The following is a 14,392-nucleotide window of genomic DNA, read 5'->3' on the forward strand; positions in this document are numbered from 1 at the left end:
GAATTCTTTATGACCATAAGAAATATAGGGGGCTTATTTTGATTGTTCATCGCTTTATGTGTATTGGCTCACCAGGCTACATACTATTACAGAAAATGTGTTTGGCTAGCATTACAGAGTAAACAGAAGGGGTAGCAAGAGTCTCTTGGGCACAGTTATAAAACAATGAATCTAGAATGACAAAACTAAATTTAGTCATCCTGTAAGGAGGCCCCATCAGTTTCTTTATCAAATTGCAATATACTGCAGACAATTTAAAAATTATAATCACAGAATTAATGGGAAATAAAATAATGTAAGAATTCAAAACATCAAAACACATTCTTTTTTTTTAAGAGCTGTTGTGGGCCCCTATTGGTAATGAGCCTGGGCTCACGGAACCCATTTGTGCCATGGTTACTATGCCACAAACTGTAAAATATTTTGTATAATTTAAAATCACAATAAAACAATTTAATATAAGACAAGTGATTAAGGCATATTTCTCATTCCAAATGCTAGGACAAATTCTTAAAAGTGCTATTTATTTCCTATGCCTGAAATGGGATGCCTGAATCAGCCAGAAAAACAATGCCTTTGCAGAGTTAAGTCTCTCATTATTATGTACAAATAGATTAAAGAGACAGATTTCAAAGAATGAAACGATCTTTTTTGAAGATGTCCTAATTATTAAGATATGTAGCCTTCAGTTTGATTGAGACTGATTGTTTTAATATTTTTTTATATGGGTAATGCATTTTGTTATCATTATCATTACCTCAGGGCCTTCATCCAGTCTTATCCATACAGGTGTTTTATCCAAATCATAATGGATGTAACGGAAGTCTTCAAATGTGTCACTCATCTCGCAGGCCATTTTCCAAACATTTAATGGAAGCCACGTTGTGTTTTCTGGTTTGTGGACATTTTGCTGTAGAAAATGTAATGGCTTTTAATTACAATAAAAGAAAAAAAGTTTTTAGTTTGATAGAAGTTGTGTGTTCTATAATTGTTTAACCTTCCTCTTTCAATGAGATTCTAAATAATCCATAAATATGTCAAGTTGTCAGTGGTGACAAAGTGTGTTGATTCTCAATGGTTATATAAATTTAAACTCTCAAATCTAATTGATTTGAATAAGCTACAATCTTTAAGATGTACAGAAAATTCTGTGGCATTCAGCATTTTACATCTCTTGAAATTTACAATCTTCCCTTTTTAACTTCTCTTCTGCATAAAGAGGCTAATCATTGATACACAGCCACGGTCACAGAAAATCACTATTCCATACAAGTGTACTATTATTTAAAACTTTTTATTCCTAATGTATATAATAAAATGATAACATATTTATATATCTCAAGGATCTCTAGAAAGTCATTTCATTTCTGTGAAGGCATTTCCTAAAATAAATGAAGTTGAAATAAGAGAAGAAGAGAAATATTAATCAAAATGTCTAGTACCTTCTCTATACCTCCAATAGGTCCACGGAGAAAAAAATTCCACTCCAAGGGAGTTATTTCCCCTTCAGTTTTCATAATCTCTGAGCAAAGCAAAAATGAAAATACAAGCTTGTGTTTTTCAAAGAGACCTCTGAAAGAAAATCAAAGCAACCACTATAGGAATATCTCATTTCACATGTCACATTAATCTGTAAGTAAGATCAAAGTTAATTTAGTTAATGAATTCTTTAAAATTTACAATATAAATAATGGGTACTTGACATTAGCTAAGAAAAGGCTAGCTTCATAACACCCTTGTTAACCATCAGTAATAGAAACAGATGACCTTTGCATCATCTGCATCTGAAGGATGTGAAAGGGGACCAAGCATACTACAAAATAAAGCATGACCCACAAAACAAGACATACTAGAGGCACTATGAGATATATTTGATTATTTTATGGCCTCCTTCAGTCATGAAACAACTATTGGTCTCATGTAATTGAGATGAATACATAGGCTATGATTGGAACCATGTCACACATGCAGCAGTACCAGCTGATCTCTCCAAATGAAGGTTAATGCCAATAAAGTTAAGGAGTACATTTCATGGGCATCCCAGACTCTGCCAGGGTGTAGCACTGTAAGCTGCCCCAAGGGTCACTGGCTCTTGATTTGTCTTCAGGGTTGACTCCTGAAAAGTTTCCCCATGTTTGGATATAGCTGCAAATGAGTAGAGATTTGAATTAGAGTTTTCCTTCTCCTAGGTGGGTAGCCAGCAAGCTAAGGAGCCCCTTCCTGCCTGAAGATTACTTGTGAAAGCACCAGTGCTCTTCTTTACAGAGAACAGTTCAAGCCGGATCCAATATCTGAGTTGGACTAGTTGTCAGAGGGCTAGTTGAGACGCATGCCTTTGGAAGCATTTTTATAGGCAGTGGAGTGCTTTTTTTGCATTACACCAATTCCAGTAATGTCAATATTACTGAAACCATGAGACACAATGCAGGTAACAATACAAGAATTACCTAGAAACATTCTTGTAAATACATACTGTAGTCTCTTCTAAGCAAATGTCCAGTCGTGTTTGAAGGTCATCGGACTTCTCACTGGTTGAGATTGTATTGTTAAATAGCTGAATAAAATTTTAAAATAATAAAATGGTTAAGATGTTTCTGACTAAATCCTAAGCATTTGAAACATTGGAAAAATAAAGGCTAAAATTCAAATTAAACTCAGACATGATTGTCTAACTTTGGACTGGACCAATTTTCCTTTCAGACAATCAGATGATGGGGAGGGAGATTTTTTTTTTTTTATTTTATGAGTAATGTGGGTGTAGGGGAGACAACTACTCTATTCTAGCATCATTTCATTTTTCAAATTTGTTTCAGATTTTCTAAAAAATACACCAAACTAATTTCTACTTCATACTCATACAGATGGCTCCTCTGTCCTTTTGACTACTGCCTAGTCCTGTTTTCGAACCCTACCAATTTATTACAGAGGCACAGATGACAAAAATGTTGACACCTTGTAATTCATTCTTTTAATCACAAAGAAACAATATGGATTTTACAGAAGAATCCCATCTAGCCTTGTCAAGAACCATAGCTGCAGTGCTAAAATTTGTTGCAGGTTGGCGTCATTATCATCTTATATACCGTCATTGTCATCTAATATACCATCTAGCAAAGCATTCATGGATAATATATAAGATATTTATTATAATCGGTTTACAGGGGTAATGTTTAAAGTGGTTCTGCCCATCAGCAACACAATACACAAAGAAGCTAAACATTTTAAAATGAATTTTCTAAATTAGTTAATAATGACACAGTATTTCAAACTTTAACTGTAAATAATGGATATTTTGGATAAGACATATACTGATTGTCAAAGAATATGAGAAAAAAACACATGTGCTTATACATGAGTAAATTATCTGTTTTTATTGTTATGACTATCTATCTGGCTGCCTGGAAACACTGGACTCAGATTGCCGGGTACTTTATCAACTCTAATAAACTATGTCAAATACTGTACAGTTGGAAGTTTGAAAGACCGCACAAGCACTTCACTGTAGAGAACCTTACAAAAAGGTACTGCTCTACTTAATTGAATCATACTAGACTATCTGTTTTGTCCAGAACTGAACTAAACTTGGACTCTACCAGACTATCTTGACTCTGCCACCTCTTCTCTTTATAAAGGTCCCCTGAAGGCCTACTAGGAAATGACAGAATGTCCCCAGACCTTTTTTAGACAAATCACATGACCACACCACAACCTATTTTCAAGTAGAGTGTTCCTGAAGGGCCGTCCCTCGTCCCTGTTCACTGCTAGCAGTCAGCTGGCTTATGTCACCTGTGTGAGCTTGTCATATGCACATCTAACCTTTACCCATATCAATAAGTTCATTTATAACAATATCCTTTTTAAATACTTGCAAAATGTATATGAAGTAAATATGGGTAAAGTTAAAAAATTTATATTTATACATGGGCCCACTGCAATTTGAAAGAGATCAACTTTGGGTACTAAGATCAATACTTATTGATTTAAGAATGTAAAGTACACATACTAATGTGATGATTTTATGGCTTATCTATTCCTTTACCTGTTTAAAATACTTGAGAGAGAATTGATACATGGGATCTACTTCCCCCATGTCAGACACCACAAAGTACATAACAGAACCCCTCTCAGCAACACAGCGATATTTCTCCCGGGCTACACTGATCTTTTCTTCTGTTGTCTCGGATTCAGCAAGTCTTTGTTTGATAACTGCTGAGGTGACCTGTCAAGAAACCATTCAATATTTTTCTTTAAGTTGATCAGAATTAAAAACTAGTTAATACATGTCTGCTATACATTTTACATCTGAACTTATTTCAACAAGTGTATCTACACTGTTACTTGATGTTTTTACTTTAAATTGGCAACTAAAACCAATTTTTTCCCAATAGCAGTAAAATTTATTGGTAGACACCCTCATGATATAATTTTCTGGTAACATTGTTAGACCCATTTTAATCTTAGAATTTTGTTTAACTTTATGAACATTGTTTTTTCTTGAACCAAGTCTAATAAAACATAATGGTATTTTTTCTGTTTGATTTCTAGTCTTCTACATCTTTGTTTTCTAAATCACATTATAATTATATGATCATTATTACATATTAAACTCTGCTAGCGGAATTATAAAAAAAATTATTTTAGTGCTGTGTTACTTCTGCCGAGAGATATAAGGAATGAGAGATCCTCAAGATGTGCTTGGGACATTTGATTGATGCTTTAATGGTCATAAACACCCACATTACCAATGGAAACAAGTGAAACTCACACATGTGAAACTCTCACATTTCAAGGCCTATGTGATACTTGCCTTAGAATCATTCAATGTATTGATAAGTTCTTCATTGTCCAATATATTTCCTTCTGATTCAAAAAGTAACTTAAGAATTTTATCTTCAATAGATTTCAGCTGGTTCTTATCAGCATTGATTCTCATGATGAGTTCATTTCTTTGTTCTTCCAAGTCTGGTCTCTCTAAACTGACAACATCACTGCAACCAAAAGAAAAAAAAAACAACAACCTTTTCATGTCTGACCTTTTAAATGTAACTAGTTGAAATTTTTACTGTTTCTAGTTGAAAATTAGTCTATTTAAAAACAGATTGTATAAAAAAATTTCTATTTCTATTTTCATAATCAAAACAATAAAACAACATTTACATAAATGTAGGTTTTATTTTGGTAATAAAAATTGTAATGTATTTAGTTTAACTAATCTTATTTTTTTAAAAATCTTTTTAACAATTCGACTGGTTAATTTAGTCTTGAAAGAATGCTTTGGATATTAAGCCAGAGCTAAAATAAAATGCATGTAACTAAAAAAAAAACAGATGAAAAAGAAATTTTCAACCTAAGAAGTTGATCTTCAAGGCCTTTCTTGGTGACTGTGAAATTGATAACTGTTACTTTGATGCAGACTTCTGGCAAGTAATGTGGATTAGACAGTTTGGTGGTCATATAGAAACGGAAGTTTCGATAATAGTCTATATCGCTATCTCCCAAGCGAATCAACACACGCCCACCCTGAAAAAAGACAACAAAAAAAAAAAGATTAAAAAGTAATTTTTATTTAATCAGAATGTTGGCCTAAAACTCTACACATTGGGTATCACTTTGAAAATTTAGTTTTTAACTGCAAGTTATATCCTTCCAATCCCTTTTAAGCTCATTCATGACAAATTCAATTATAATTTCACTTATGCTGATTTTATTTATAATAATTTTATTAATTACTAGTTGATTCATCATGATTCTATTTATGGTCATTTCATTTATTATAATATTATTCATGCTAAGATTTTTCCTTATCGTTTCATTGACGGCAGCCAGGTAGTGTGATATGCTGACTGGACTGTTGTTCGATGGTCTCAATAGTACCAGATTCATAACCTACAGTTCAGCGAGAGGTTTGGTTAGGATGAAATTACCATCAAATCTGAAGGAACATGTGAAATATTTTACATGTGAATAGACTTCATTACTTTTAGAAATATTACAAGATAAAATAACTTTTGTTTTAATTTTAAAGATTACATCCAAAACGCTGTTCATTGAATACTTCCTGTAAACATGAGACACGAGCTAAGTAAAAGTAAAGTTCCCCTTTCAGACCTTGCTATCTATGGGGCCGATGATGTTAAGGTCATCTGTTTCTATGGCCAACAGTTAACAAGCAGGGTGTTATGTGGCCAGAACAACGACCAACCGCCTTTACATTCCACAACTAAAGTCAGGTACCCATTAGAGTTGGGTGGACTCAGGGGCAAATGAACTCCATCTTATATTTCCTATAAATCTATTGTGAGCCTAAACATAAAACTTAGTTCATTCCCTTAGAAAAGGAAAGAAAAATTATCATAAATCAGCCCATAACATAGTTATAATGAGAATGATGTTCGAGAATGTTTAAAATATCATTATCAAGATTTCAATCTACAAAGGAATATGGTAGGCAGACAAGATAAGGTAAGATGATCTGTTCTCTGCTATATTATAACAAGTAGGCTCTGACCAGAAAATAATTTTCTAATTGGACATACGTTATGACTACATATACTCTATTCAATTAAAACCAGGAACATTCCAAGAAAACCACTAAGGAGACCAGATACAACACTATGAAATTCATTGAAAGCATTGGCAAATGGGGAGGGGGGAGGCATTCCATAAAATCATCCTTAACCTTTTATGTATTATCATTTTAGCCTCGCATTTTTTCATTCACAGTTACCTACAACACTATACTATTTATTTGTGTACAAAATATATTTTGATAACTTCAGCAACCAATACAGGTGTTCTAAAAGATTACAGTAACATTTTTTTCCTCTCTGTTCAACAATACATTTGCATCTGAACACTCTGCATTAACACAGTCCTGTGCATCTCTTTGAGAATTCTGGGATTAAAACAAGCAATAGCTTTACTTCACATATACCTAATTAGGCACCCCAAAAAAGTGAAAATTTTTGGATCTACTCTTATAAAGAAACATGTTAAGTCCTTAGAAATGAAGCATTTTCATAGTGTCAAATTTGATAAAAGTGACCTTACTTATGAATATATAACTGAAAAAGTCAATAAGGTTACATAAAAGGTTCAATTACCTAAAGGAGTTTAAAGATTGATATGTTACTTGTAATGTAAAGCACTTTAGTTATAGATGAAGAAATGAATTGAATGTTGCACTGACCAAACCCTCAAAACATATTGGAGTCCAAGGGTAGATTACGTAAAGTTGTAACAAGTCAGGAGACATAACTCCATCATTAAACCTTTTTGCTTTTACAAACACAGCTTTTACACACACAGAGAAAATTTTGGTATACAGTAAAGTATTTAAATGTTTAGTTGTAATAGAAAAATGTTACCTGTATAAATGTTTGTTTTAACAAGACAGGTTCTAGTGCTGGATCCAAAGCTTCACCAACATCCTCCATCAAAACAGGTAAACCTGCTCTTATGCAAGCTTCCAGTGTTCTCAGAAAGTTGGAATTTGATAATTTAATAATTTTAAGCTTATTTAGAGCCTCTCTATTTCTGATCCATCTGTTGGCCTGAAAGAAGTGTCAACAATAAAACTCAGCTTTAATCAATACCAGTACATACTAGAAACATTATTTGTTTACTTAGAAACTTTACCTGTTCTTGTGGGTCAATCATCAAAGGCCACCTGCGACCTTTAGTTACAAGAACAGCGTTTTCAATTGACACAGCATCTCTTGGCAGACCATCAGCATTCCATTGTCGAATTTCATATATATCTGCCAAGACTGACACAAGCGTCATATTTTCTGTTGCAGGTATTTGAAGCTCAATCAATCGTTTAGTCCAACCTGTAGAAAAGTTTTTGTATCCAAATTATTAAATACATTCAAATGTCTTATAATGAATCTAAGTATTCATGCTAGATACATCAGAGTATTTCAGTCATGTCAATTGGTCGTTGCGGTAATATTTAGGTTATGTTATGCTACTTTCTTAAAAATGTTCTTTCTTAATATAAATATATATCATTCATATATATATATTAATATAAATATTTCTAAAAGTTTTTAACAAAAAATTAAATGTGAGAAATACAAGATACAGTTAAGTTAATAATAGTAAAGTTCCCCTTTCAGACCTTGTGGTCTATAGGGCAGATTATGTAAAGGTCATCTGATTCTGTGGCCTATGGTTAACGAGGGTGTCATGTAGCCAGCTCAACGACCAACCGCCTTTACTTTTCCCCAACTAATGTCAGGTACCCATTAGAGCTGGGTGGACTCAGAGGCGCCCAAGGATCCTGAAATTAAATATCCCAGTCTTCACTAGGATTCAAACCCCGGACACCGGTTTGGAAGTCAAGCGCTTTACCGCTCAGCCACCGCACCTCCTAAGTTAATAATAATTGATGTAAAATATTTTGTTTCTAACTACTAATTCATATATCTGAGAGTAAAGCATAACTAAATAATGAAAAATCAAGCTAGACCTAATAATATTTTCAAGAGTTATGAGAACAAGAAGTTTGTATAATTTGATGTTTGGCCAGGAAGGTATACAGTCTCAAATGATCAATTCAAAAGCAGAAAGCAGGAGGTTTGGACTAGAAAGTAGATTATCCTTATCTTTGAAGGAACATCCGTAACATGTAAAACATTTTATAAACATTTTTTAGAAACAGCCTTCAGCATTTTCAAAACCTAATTCATTTTGTACTATTCATATTTTCTTATTGAGTATGATTAGTTGACATGTATCAAGATTAATGGGCGATTAGGAAAACTTACAACTGAAATGAATCAAAAGCTGCTACAAAGGTCTAAAAAATGTATTTATGTATCCAACACAAGACTTAAGCTAGTCAAAAAACAATCAGTTAATATGGTATAAGCAGACATTGCATTAATAAAGGTTTCGTTTTTTAAGTTTTGGACATTCATTCAGAAATTAAGATTATCATGTACCAATCTAAACTTCTTGAGAACCAAAGCAGACAGCAGTGGGAAGGGTTCAAACTGATGACAGTTCTAAAGGCATACCACACGACCAGTTTGCTCTCTTAATGGTACTAGTTTTCAAGGGTGTCTGTATCTAAACATTTTAAAAGTACATTGTTTTTGATGTTTAGACTTACCTTCTACAAGTTTTTGCCTGTAAGTAGAAGTAAAGGCTCCATAGTAAGCTACACAAGCTGCTGCTATAAAAACATCTCCTACTAAATTTTTCAACTGTACATCAAAGTTGGCAACACTTTCCTCCCAGCGAACCTATAAGAAACATGATGTAGAAAGGGAATAAATACAATGGCCTCCTTCAGTTGCAAAATAACTATGGAAATGAGAAATGAGATGAATGCCTGGGCATTAGTTATGGTTGGAACAATGTAACCCAAACAGCTATTTTCCAATTTCTCTGCACAGCTGATGAATCCAAAGGAACAGCAACTGCTGATACAGAATGTGAAATGTGGTGGCGCAGGCTCTGCAAACTGCCTTGTCTGCTCCTTATTTTTCCTCAAGATAGACTCCCAAAGCCTTTCACATATTTGGTTATAGCCGCAAGGCAGCAGAGGTTTGAATTCAGTTTTCCTTCTCCTAGGTGGGTAGTCAACCAAGGCTAATGAGCCCCTCCTGCCTGAAGCTTACTGGTTTAGGCACTGGTTACACATTTTCCCCAGTTAGTGATAACAATTCTCCCATATCTAACATCTAACGGGTAGAAGCTGTTTGTCAGAGGCTATCTGAAAGCCATTGAAAGTATTTTTTAGGTAGTGGAGTGCTTATATCCATTACCACTTTTAACAACCTTGCAGAACAGAGAATAAATATTTCAAGGAGTAGAGAATAAATATTTCAAGGAGTAGAGAATAAATATTTCAAGGAGCAGAGAATAAATATTTCAAGGAGCAGAGAATAAATATTTCAAGGAGCAGAGAATAAATATTTCAAGGAGTAGAGAATAAATATTTCAAGGAGCAGAGAATAAATATTTCAAGGAGCAGAGAATAAATATTTCAAGGAGCAGAGAATAAATATTTAAAGGAGCAGAGAATAAATATTTCAAGGAGCAGAGAATAAATATTTCAAGGAGCAGAGAATAAATATTTCAAGGAGTAGAGAATAAATATTTCAAGGAGCAGAGAATAAATATTTCAAGGAGCAGAGAATAAATATTTCAAGGAGCAGAGAATAAATATTTCAAGGAGCAGAGAATAAATATTTCAAGGAGCAGAGAATAAATATTTCAAGGAGCAGAGAATAAATAGTTCAATGATAAAGATGAGAAATAAATGAGTTTTTAGTAATGTCCCATTTCTTATTTCAACATGAAATCATGAGATTGAGATGTTGTTTTGGGATTCAAAGATAGTTGAGCTACTGAAATTATATTTTTTAAAGTAGAAATATGAAAAAAAATCACACCAAGAAAGTGACAAAATCATTGTAGTCTCACAATTCTTTCCAAGATTGTGTGTCATGCATGTCTCATCTCCAATATGGAAATATGGTTTTAGTGAATGAATGCACATATTTTCAAATCGTTAATTTATTCCTCAAGGTGATATTTTTGTTTGATCATTTCAATTTATCTTTGATATTATAAAAACTACGCCCAGTAGGCCAAGTCTGACTAAGAATCATATTTTAATGTTATAATAGTTCTCATAGATTTTAAAATAACCTACTTGTTCATCAGCTAAGGCTGTTGTCAGTTTGGAAGAGCGTTTCAATCTGGCGGCAGTCACAGCCATGTTTCTTTCCAAACTTTTTTTTCAGCCATACTCTTGTCAAAGACAGCCTGAAGATTTTTAATTTGTTTCTCCACTTCAGCCAGTTGGTCTTGTTTAGCTTTGAGGACACTTAAAACCTCATTGAGAACGTCTTGAGCCTCAGCCAGTCTGACAAGGAAGAGATAATACATCTTGTAATAATAATATACCAACTATACATATACTTCTGTAATAAAACTATATATATCCCATGTTCAAAGTGACATCATTATGATTTAGTACAAAGTTTACTAAGTAATGACCACTAAAGTTATATTAAAATAAGTCTAAGAAAACAAATATAATTGAATATTTTTTTACTTATACCTAGAATGATTTAAAAAATAGCAACGCTTTGACTGCTAATTATTTAATGCTTTGACTGCTAATTATTTAATGCTTTGTCAGCTAATTATTTAATCCTTTGACTTCCAATTACTTACGCTTGTTTCTTTGGCTCAACTTGTTTAGCTACAGCAGAGTAAACATCAATTGCTCGAACCCATAGGACTAAAGTTTTACAAGCCTAGACGAAGAAAATATTTATCAAACAACATTCCATCATTACTCGGTGGTCATAAGAATCTTCAAAACATTATATCACAAATATTTTCAGATAAGTAGTTAATGATTTAAGATTTACATTCACTATGAAACTTTTCCATAAACAATGTAATTACAAAATATAATGTCTACTAAATTAAAAAAACAATAATGCATCTATAGACATTTTTTTTCACACCAAATACAGAAATTGTTTTTCAGCTTAGAAGATTGCTGGTTGGCAAATAAAAAAGAAGAAAAAAAACAAACAAAACAACATTCAATGAAAAAAGGAGTTGTTTTGACATACTGTGGGCTTAACTTATCAGACAGATCATTTTATTAGTACAACATTTGTGGGTGAATGTTAGACTGTGTTACTCTTCAAGTCTCTGATCCAAATAAAAGAAATGATTTCACATTCACATTTTGTTGTGTTTTTTTTTAACACCAGATCTTCTGTAGAATATTAAACACATGACTAGCCTAGTTGATCTAATTTTAAACATCTATGTTAATCATCTCCTCTTTGCTTATGATGCTTTCAATATAGACAGTATCATCTCTTTCTACTAGGTTTTCTCCTTGAAGTTGTAGTTGTGCTTCTATGATTTTTAAATCAGTTTTCTCCACTTCTATAATGATCTTGTTTCATTTTAAATGAGCATGTTGTAGTTTTTGGAGGCAGATATCCTCTGTGAAATCTAGATCCTCCATTTTTTGTTTGTCCATTGAATGCATGTGTTGCCAGCTTTTTACTTTTTCATTATTCAGTCTAATCATCATCATCAAACTCCATTAGAGTGAGGGCTTGAGAGGCTCAAATCCTCTCTTGCAAAAGCCCTGGCCAGAAACCCTGCTGTCTTGCGTAGTGCATAAATGTCACCATACAGGTTGAGAATTTTGGGTTTCCCAGACCTGTCGAGACGGAGATCAGCAAATCTGGGGCAGTCAAACAGAATATGAGGCAGGGTTTCCTCTTCTTCCCCGCAGCGGGGGCACAGTGAATCAAAATTTGGCCATAGCCGCGAGAAATATGAGCCAACAGGACAGTGGCCTGTCCTGCACTGTGCTATAATAGCTTGCTCAGGCCTGGACAGCCTCCACCATGGGGAAGTGCGGTCAGGGCGCCTCATGCGCTCCCAGACTCCACAGGCTTTTTGGGACTCAGTCTAATGAGTTTTTAGAAATAATTTAATGATTCCTCTGACTAATAAGTTACCTTTGAAACTTTGGCTACAACGTCAGGTACAAAACTTGGCATGGATGTATATTTCCTGACTTTAGCCAGCTTGGCAGCTGGGACATTTTCTTTGTCATATTCATAAATTTTTTTTAAGAAGTTTGTGTCTGCCAGCATGGCTTTACAACTCGCCCAGTCTGTCCTGAAAGACATTATTGCATATGCAATCAACATTTTAGTGCAATGAATTACTGAAGGTCACGGTCATTAGACGTTCACCAAGTATAAAACATTAATGTTTCGTTTGTTTATTCCACTTACTTGTTGCCTAAGAGTATGGCAACAGCTTCTAGAACTGTCTGAACAAGTTCTGGAGGTTTGGTAAATACTCGTATCTCAGCAATGTCATTTTTGTCTAGTGCTAACAAAGCCTGAAAGCGCAGAGTCATAACAGATCATTGTCATTCTTATTATAAAAACTAAAACAAATAAATTCCACTTATCTTACTCATGGTTAACCAGTAACACAGACTAAAAACGCAAAATACTTAGGTGTTATGATAAATGAAAAACTGCCATGGAATCCCCATATTGATTAAACTATCAAAAAAAATCAAACAAAGCATTAAGCATAACTAAAATGTTTGTTAAGCTCATAATAGAATATGCATCCTCTGTTTGGGACCCCTCAACTCAAGAAAACATTAAGAAACTGGAACAAACGCAAAATAGAGCAGTGAGATTTATAACAAACAAATATTCACATTTGACTAGAGTAACACCTTTAGTAAAATCACTAAATTTAGAAAGCCTTCAGGATAGAAGATTCAAAAGTAAGGAATCAATTATACATAAAACATTGAACCAGAATCTTCAAATACAAAAACAAAACCTAATAAAATACTCAGAAAGACACAAAGGCATATTCCTCGTTCCATATGCTATGACAAATTTGTACAAATGCTCTTTCTTCCCCAGTGCTATTAGAGCTTGGAATGGGTTGCCTGATCTAGCCAGGAAAATCAGTGACTTAGCAGAATTTAGGTCATAGGTTAATACTCATGACTAAATGCATGACGCGTAGGATGTAGTCATCTTCTTACAAGACTGTCAATTATTTTCTTATAGAATGTCACAATTTAATTGAACTGAACAACCTAGAATAACTAACACTCTGTAAGGCAGTGTGGAACAACTAGGAAGAACAGCATGCCACTGCAGAGAGCCTACAGCTAAGCTGAGTAGATGAAGAAGATGAGAAACTGTGGTAGAGCTCATGAGTTTCATCAAATGAATGTATTGTTTCCCCAGCATTAAACTCTTCAGTGCTTTCCAGCAATCAACTCTTCTAGGGGGATCAGTTATCAATACTTCATATGCATAGTGGTTAGGTGTAGATCTTTTCTGCGAGTTTCATTAGTTCACATATATATAGTTTTTTAAAGTTTAAATTTAACTTAACATTAGGTGTTTAAAATTTTAATGAAGTGGTTAATATGAAATTTAAAATTAGCAAATTTATTTTATGTGTTTAAAATTTGAAAAAAAAACAGCATAAAACAAGACAAATCTCAGAGACTTATAGCAAAGGCAAAAGTCAAATATGATTAAATCAGAGATCTGCTATTCACATATGGCTGCACCTTACATGCCTCAAATATAGTGGGTCTTCAAAAGAGCTTGACCCTCTTCACTAAGGCAAAAACTTTGGCTTCAATATCAATGCAGCAAAGACAAAAGTTCTGTACCAACCTCCTCCCAATAAAATTGCCAAGAAACAAGACATTTTTAAAGATGGCCAGAAACTAGTAAATGTAAAAATGTTTGTCTATTTGGTAACTAAATGCCAACCTATATGCTGAGGTAGACTTCCATGTTGCATGCCACAGTGCCTCAGACTTTAAAAACAAGTA

The 14,392-nt window shown here is 33.7% G+C and overlaps 1 pseudogene; it reads right to left on the minus strand.

Moving 5' to 3' along the window:
* The window catches only part of LOC129923649 (dynein axonemal heavy chain 6-like), a 92,620-nt pseudogene that overhangs the window by 26,651 nt on the left and 51,577 nt on the right, over nucleotides 1-14,392 (minus strand).

The sequence above is a fragment of the Biomphalaria glabrata genome, chromosome 17, assembly GCF_947242115.1.
Source record: "Biomphalaria glabrata chromosome 17, xgBioGlab47.1, whole genome shotgun sequence".
NCBI classification, from domain to species: Eukaryota; Metazoa; Mollusca; class Gastropoda; family Planorbidae; genus Biomphalaria; species Biomphalaria glabrata.